The sequence below is a fragment of the Meleagris gallopavo genome, chromosome 10 (assembly GCF_000146605.3).
Source record: "Meleagris gallopavo isolate NT-WF06-2002-E0010 breed Aviagen turkey brand Nicholas breeding stock chromosome 10, Turkey_5.1, whole genome shotgun sequence".
Taxonomy (NCBI): Eukaryota; Metazoa; Chordata; class Aves; order Galliformes; family Phasianidae; genus Meleagris; species Meleagris gallopavo.
This window is the reverse complement of record NC_015020.2, coordinates 20,011,547-20,019,759: the sequence shown is the minus strand read 5'-3', so window position 1 is coordinate 20,019,759 and position 8,213 is coordinate 20,011,547.

The window sequence follows — 8,213 nt, the reverse complement described above, 5'->3', positions numbered from 1 at the left end:
AAAAAAAGCAATTCTATGAACGCTGCCTTTATAACGAACAATCAGAAATTCCACTAAGCTAATTTGACAGAAATTTTTCCTCATTTAAACAACATTACAAAAGTCCTGCATTATAAAATAGGGTAGAATAAATCAGTGTAATCAATAAAACTATACAACATACAAATTACATATCTTCTGAGTGGGCAGTTTAATTCTCTCTCTTTGCAGCCATGACTACAACATGCTCACTAAAAACAACTAACTGCCCAAACTATTGCTTAGTTTGTTTTGTTTAAAAAAGGGTGCAATTTTATTGTATGTACAACCAATTTACTGGTAATACCTTGTCTCATAGCAAGGTTCTGACAAAATGTTTGTCTAGGCTTTTTTCCCTTCACTGTGAAGCACTGAAAGCTGCTATTTTTTTTTTAGTGCACATATGTCTTAATAAAGTAATGCCCAGCTAAGTGCTATAGGGAAGGCAAAGGATGCTGGCTAGAGGATGTGATACCATATACTAACAATCACACAATACAATAGAGCAAAATGACTACTCAACCACTTATCAGACACATATGAAAATCCAAAACATTTTATTTTTTTTTTCCTTAAATAGAGAATAACCAGTAAACAATTTTCAGAACTTGGAAGTTTAAAAACGTGCATATAAAAATGGGCATTATATACTTTTATTGAATGTGGATTGATTGCAGTCTGCTAATAAAAATGGGTGTGGGATCTGAAGAAAAAGGAAGTTTTTTTTTCTTTTTTAAGGCTTGCTTGTGAAAGGAACAGTTGTAAAACAAAAATTGCTTGAAGCAGGGTTCAGCTTAGTGCTTCACAGTTTGACTGCTTCTCTAAGAAGAGCCCTTCCTGCATGTGCATTCAAAATCACAAAAGTACAAAGACAAACACCTAAAACACACTGCGTCAAGTGCAGCACCAACTTTGGTCAAATAAAAAAAAAGAAAAGAAAAATTAATAATCGCTAAGCTTTTCTACATGATATAAGCAGGTATTGCATATTTTCATATATCTGGGAAAAAAAAAAACGAAAAAAAACCCAAACAAAACAAAAGGAAGACTCCAAATAAAATGTAAAATGCAGCAACATCCAAAAATACTGATAATCTAGCATCTACAGATCTCAGAATAGCACTGCCACTGACCATACAGGACAATAAACACTACTCCTATCTGCGGAACAACTAACATCCTATTTAATTCTAGATGTTGAAACTGACAATGGCTGACATAAAAGTCACATTTACAAAAAGTGTCTCCAAATGCTTGACTAGGGAAAAACCCCTTTCAATATAGGAACATGTGCAACAATTCCACAAATAATCGCTATCCAGGGCAAGGCACATTGATATGGAATTTTTTTGTTTGTTTGTTTCGTGCAAATTAAGAAAACAAAACAAAACATTGTTTCAGGGAAAAGATGAGGAGCAAAGTGTCTTCCCAAGAATTTCAGTTACTTGATTGTATAGGACAGTAGTAGAAACCCTTCTGAAGGGTCGAACAAACATAGTTTAAAGGCAAGTGCCTGGAATAGGGATTACAATATTGTGTCTTAATGCACTCTACTTTACCCTACATTAACTATATAAAAATTAGTTACTAACACTAGAACATGCAGAGACTTTCTCTGATTAGCTGGACTTGCCAACCAGAACGTATATATATGTATAGTATAGGAAACCTTCTTAAAGTTGCATGTGAAGCAAAGGGGTGCTCCGCTGTCTGATAGAAAAAATCACTTGCACTCTTTTTTTTTTTCTTTTCCTTTTTTTGTACATAAGATACAGGACGTTTGGGGTCCTAAACTTTTTTTTTTTTTCTTTTTTTCTTCTCTTCTTCTTCAGCAAGTGCCCTCGCTTTGAACTGGCAGAAGTTGTACGATCAGCATTCGTTTCTGTATTGTTTTATTTGCAGTCCAGAAAATGTACCAGTTCAGGGACACAAAGGTGTTTTAATTTCTGGACCGTTCTCTATTATTCCCAAAGGTGTTTGAGAACTGATAAACCCTATATTGCCGGAAACACGTAAAATTTGTCAGAATTGGCATAATCCATTATAGTGACTTTTAGCTTATAAAATTAACAGATATTATGATTTAATTTTAGTTATGTGCTTTGATAACAGAAAATGATTAATTAGCATTTAATGTAGATAACATATTGTGGTAAAAGCACCATTAGATTTGTTTTTTTTTTTAAATTTTCCTTCAGTTTTAAAGGGATACAAGTTCAACAATAAAAAACATAAAAAGCAAAAATAGCTCCCCTTTTTCTTGCAAGGCTGTTTTTTACCCCAATAATTTAGAGTCCCGGGGTGGAAGGACTTGGAAAACAAAAATAGAATTTTCAACAATCTCTATCTTACAAAGATATTTAGCTATCCAATGAAATTGCACTTTACTCAATTCAAAATTCGATTGTTTTGATTGATTCCTGTCAGTTTCTGTCAAAACAGACCAACTTCCCCATTTCTGCGTGAATTTTTGTGTAATTGTTGAAAATTGTTGAAAAATGTTTTTTTTTTTCAATGTAAGTGCAGCATTTCAAACTTTTTTTTCTTTTTTTCTTTTTTTTTTTAAGTTTGAATAGTAGTAGTTCGATGTTTTAAATCGCTCTGCAATCGAGTGGAAAATAATTGTTGACAATGCTCTTATGGTTTGTGTTACATATCTAAGTGCCGACTGTAAAAAAAAAACACAACAAAAAAAAAACAACCCAAGAACAAGAACAACAACAACAACAACAACAAAAAAAAACCTGCATTTTTTTTTTCCGATATGTTACAGGAAAACATGCTCTATGTCTGTCCGGTAAGTTATATATTGCAGAATTCAGCTACTACAAAAGTTATAGTTTAAGTGTGTTTCATGATTTCTCAAGAAGTCTCACACCTGTATGGGAAAAATCGATGAGGATACTGTCAAACAGTTAGGCTCCATATGGAAAGTGTGTTACAACAGCGAGTTGGTAAGCAGCAGCAGAGGCTAGTTCTACTCAGTGTCACCTAACGCTTACACTACCAATGAAACACTTCAAAAGTTATGAAGCCCAACCATTTCCAGCACCATAGGAGAAATTACAACAGTCCTAAAATTGTTTAAAAAAAAAAAAATCTCGAGAAAGTTACGGCCTTTGCCATTCAACCATAACGTTTGCCATTTCCATGTACGAGTTTGCTGTCGGTGTCTGCTCGCCTCCCCTTCCGCCGATGTGAAGTCGCTGCGCTGCGATGCTGCTGCTTCCGTGTTACAGAGGTGGGAAGGGGTCAGGTGGTCTGTCCGGTGCGTGGTGGGAAGCGGAGACTTTTATCCCAGGTACCAGGACTGCAAGAGAGAAGAGGAGAGCGTCAGCCCCGCCGCGCGCCCGGCTGCTGCGGGAAGGGCTCCGCGCACCGCCACGATCCTCGGCTGCCAAGGGGGGGCTAATTGAGGCTGTGACGAATCGACCTAATTACAAAGCTTAATTAAAAATACTGTACGAACCAATATATTTTTTTACCAGTGACAATCGCTGGACGGAGCTACAGACGAACGCGGGGGTCATGTCATGTTACAAGTTATCAATCTTTTTAATAGATTATGGCTTGGAGATCCCTCCAGCTCACTTTTGTCTAATCCCCTGAAAAGGCGATACACATTCGCGTCTCGGTGCCATTTATCACCCTGCAGTCGGGGTTTTCTTGGGTATTTAGGCATGTGCCAGCATAAGCATCTGTTGCTTTATACTGCCCTGCTTCAACTGTCTCACTGGAACAGATGCACAGAAACTCAACAACAGGGCTGTTTTCTTGGGAGAAATGTGGATCGCTAGAGAAAAGGGAGGATAAAACAAATCTGGGGGAAAGTGGATCAGCGAAAACGTCCCATATCTCTGGGCATACTCGTGCTTGAAAACAAAACGTGAACTTCAACTATTAGCTGTTCTTTGGGGAAAGAACCTTTGTTTCCTCCTCTCCTTTCTGAAGGGAAGAAATTCCCTGGGATTTCAACTCTGCAGAGCACACAGTGCTGTCCATACCCCACTGGCGCAGATGCCCTGAGCACAGGAGCGGTTCTGCTCCCAGCAGGAGGACCAGCAGGGCCGGAGGCTGGGGCAGAAGCCATAAGGTGGGCAGCCTGGCCTGGCCCTTGGGGCAGGCCAAGCCCCGATGAATGCGGGCACTGTTAGGCCCGGGACGTGCAGGGAGATGCCACTTGGCACTGACATATTGCTGCAGGAGTACACCAACAGGCAGCGGCTATTTAGGCTGAAGTAAAATAATACAGCCAGAGAGATCCAGGTATTAGAGAGCTGCTGCTGATACCCCGTGTTTTTCTCTGGCTGCTGTAATATATGAGGTGCGTCCGTGCGCACGTACAAACTGACGACAAGTTTTACCAACTTTTTTCTCTGTTCCTTTTCAGTGTCTGACTTGATTGATAGTATAATCAACCCAGAGAGGATTTATTAACATTTACAGAAGACTCTGAGGCAAGTTTCATGTGATACTTTGAGATTATGTGGTCTTGCCATGGAGGTAGGAACCGGTAAAATAAATAGCACGGTCGCAGAAGTTGTCCCGCGTCCAATACACCTCATTAACGAACTCTTCCTTCGCTCACCCTTCTGAACACAAACACGCCGTTCTCATATCGCCTCCATCTATTGCCTACAGATTTTCTATTTAGACTTAAGCAGGCTGTAATTAAGCGAAATAGTTCTCATATGTAAAGTTCATAAACAGAGCGAAGTTCCTGCAGGAGTTACGAGGCGGTGCCAAGTCCCGCTCCGCGCCCCGGGCTGCCCGGTGCCGAGGGCCGCCAGCAATCCTCCATTTGAGGGAGTGCTTCTCGTGATCGGCACTTGAGCGTGACAGTCTCTGGCCAGGCCAGGAGCTGCGGGAAGGCCCCAGCAGGGAGTAAAGGGGTTAAAATTCAGAGCTGATCATTCAAATCTATATCGCAGATGTCCAATTGGCTCCCGTTGCCGCTGGCCTGGCCACATGGCTCGGCAGCCGGGTGACGGCAGCGGGAGCCGCGCTGGCCTCGCAGGTCCCCCTGACTCCAGCACGGGTTTCAAAAAGAGAGAGCAGGCAGCGAGGCAGGAGTGTGTGCTGTGGGTAGGCCTGGTGCTAGGCCGCGCACCCATCGCCTCTCCGCTGGGCCGAGCACCGCCGACAGGGGCTGCGTGCCTCCGTCCGTCCATCCGTCCGTCCCGCGCGGCCGCGCTCCCCCACGGCCCGGCGCTCCTTCACGCATCTTGCTATTCAGCCTGCGCCTCGCAGACAAGGTTACCCCAGAGCGGCTCTGTAATCCTTCACTGAAATAGGCTTTATTGATTGCTCTGGTCTATTGTTCCCTTTTCAAGTCCCCCAAGTTCAAGTTCATCCTGGTGTTACATCATGTCTCGTTGCTAGCAGCAACCAGACAGCCCCAGACGTGACTATCATTAGCAAGAGCCGCGCTGCGCCCTCCCACCGCCCGCCAGCCGCTCTGACGTAGCAGCCCCGCTGCACACACATTGAAGTATTTATTCTGCCTAATTTATGACCTACACAGCGAGAGAGACCCCCACTCCAAAAACCAACACTGTTGTATATTTAATTAATCTGTCTTTCTCTGGCACTTGGGAAAGTTAGACAAAGGCCTAATTATTGTGTTTCGCTCCCCACACTTTTCTTTTTGGGGTGACTATTTGCATGGGAAAAGAAACGGCGCGGCCCCGCGCGAGTCCCCTCCCTCCAAAACACCTTTTTTTTCCTCCCCTGCCCTATTGACATTTCATGAAATACTTTAGCTGCTTAAGGGAATTAGAAAAAAAAAATCTGATGTGAATGTAACTCCTTCTGAGTCGGTATTCAGTAACACAAATCAACTCATGACATATTTAAATTTAAATGCTAACCACACACTCGGAGAGTTACTTTAAAGGTTAGTTTTTAATCAATAGAAGTTGCTGACTCCAGAGTTTTTCGCTGCGCAGTGCAGCTCTGGGGCCTTTGTCTTGCGTTAGGCTTTCAAACTTTTTTTTTCTCGAGATGATTTTAGCAATGATTTGCAGACACAGAGTGCTATTGTGCTCTTGACTAGCAACATGTCAATAAAGGAGTAGAGTTACCATGCACCGGGGTGTCAATATGACTCCTGCAGACACCACTCGGTCTTAATGCCGATGCAAAACTTAATTAACCCTTACGGGATCAAACCCAACTGCACGGATATTTTTTAAACTTCTGTGCAGGGGCTCCGCACCGACTTTACTGAAAAGCTGCTTTTAAAGGAGCCAAACTCCGAGTCCCTCGCAAAACAGCTGCACCGCGCTGGCTGTTCCCGCAGCCCGGCTTTGATGAAATGTTTTATGGGCTGAGGCAGCAGAACAGCAAGACAGAGAGTGCATTTACTCATCAGATCCCACCGGCACTGCTCTCAGGATACCGTTTTAATTTAGAGCGTCTCACAGCTGAAACGCACACGCAGAATGATCCTCCTTTTCGACTAATCATTTTAATATTAAGATCTCATATCCCCCTCAAGCCTCCTATACATGTCTAAGTCTTCCCGGATTAGGTCTGAAGAGCTCCATTGTCCCTTTGAAGCACCTGTGAAACTTTCCCGCAAAGGGAGAGGGACCTCAATGCCCGGAAAGTGCATGAAGCATGGGGCTCTGAGGAGTGTGCTAGGTTAGGGGCCCTGGGGAGGAACACAGCCCAGGTCTGTACACTGGGATCGCTGCCTTCTTTTTTGCCTTCCTGCGGGTGCAAGTGGGGCTCTCCCGCCCAACCCCTTCACGTTCTGTAATCTATCCGTCTGCACCCAGCCAGAGAACAGCGTATTGCCTTTCTTAATTTAAAATCTCCATTTAAATCATGTGCGCTATCGCAATACAGTCAGGATGATACGATCTCCTGGCATTTTCATAAAAGAGACGGTGTTTTATTTCCTCTCTATTTACTTTGCGGTACTGTTCTACCAGTGAGTTCAGAGCTCAGTGAATGTGCTGGAGCTGAGGTTGCCTTTCGGTGTGGGTGTGCACCGTCCTGCGGAGCATCCTGCGTCCTTCCCAGCACTCAAGGTGAAACATCAGAAAGAATTCTGCAGTCCGGCACGAGATCGTCGCTTCCCTTTCTCCAGTCAAATGAAGAAGTAATCTCATCAGGTTGAAAAGTGCTGACTAAGGATTTAATAAAGTGCCTGCAGATGTGTGTCATCTCTAAGGTATTCAACTCATGTAATGCAAAACAGTTCCACACCGAATGCGCTTATAAAATTCCATTTAACCATTGCAGAGCTCTATTTTACTGTTCTCGGAGGAGTATTATCACACTTTTTTTTTTTTTCCCCCTAATTTACAGCACCATGAAAGTTGAAAGTCTATGCTGCCAGTATCTGAGAATCCTCACAGTAGTAAGGTTTTATGAACCATAAACAATATCTACTTGACTGAATCCTAAACAGGAAGTCTGAAATGGCAATTACGTGTCTTTGATAGCGGAGTCTATTTGTTTCTTGTGCTGTTCTGAAGATAGCACAGACACACAAAAATCCTTCAGCAACTTCTGACAATCGAGTCCTTTGTATTGGCAGAACAGCAAGGAAACACTCCGTGATTCAGGATATTTAAAAGGAGGAAAGCTGAAAGTGCCTCATTGACTTCGGTACAGTTTCTGCCTGCGTCAGGAGCGCCGAAACAGGCCCATTGTTTATAAGAATCTTCTTCAGCAGCCTTCCTGCACGATGCACTTTATCCCCGGCTCCTAAGCCTCACTGTGATCGCAGCTCACACGTTTTCAAACAGAAAGACAATCAAACAAAAACTTGTTAAATCTACCTCTACCTGCACATCCCCTGCGCTAACAATGAGGCCTTTCAGTTCGCGCAAAAAGTGAAGCTTGTAAAGTGGCCCTATCTGTTTTTCAAATTAAAAAGTTAAACAAAAGTCCTCAAGGGCAAAGTTTAACGCTGCGGAAGGAGGTTGTTAATGTGGAATCCAGAACTGGGTGTGACAGTTGGCTTATTTCTCCGGGCGATGTGGGTTATTTAAGGACATTCACACATTTGAAACTCTGACAAACTCCACACACTGGAGATTTTTCTTTACCTCCTCCACTTCAGGCTGGCCATTTTCTTGATGGTCCAGGCCCGTTCTGTCGGCCGGCAGTGGCTGGGCTCAGGACTTCAAACACACTCTCCGCTGCGCCGTGGCCGTTGCTGCCCTTGGCACGGCTGCAGC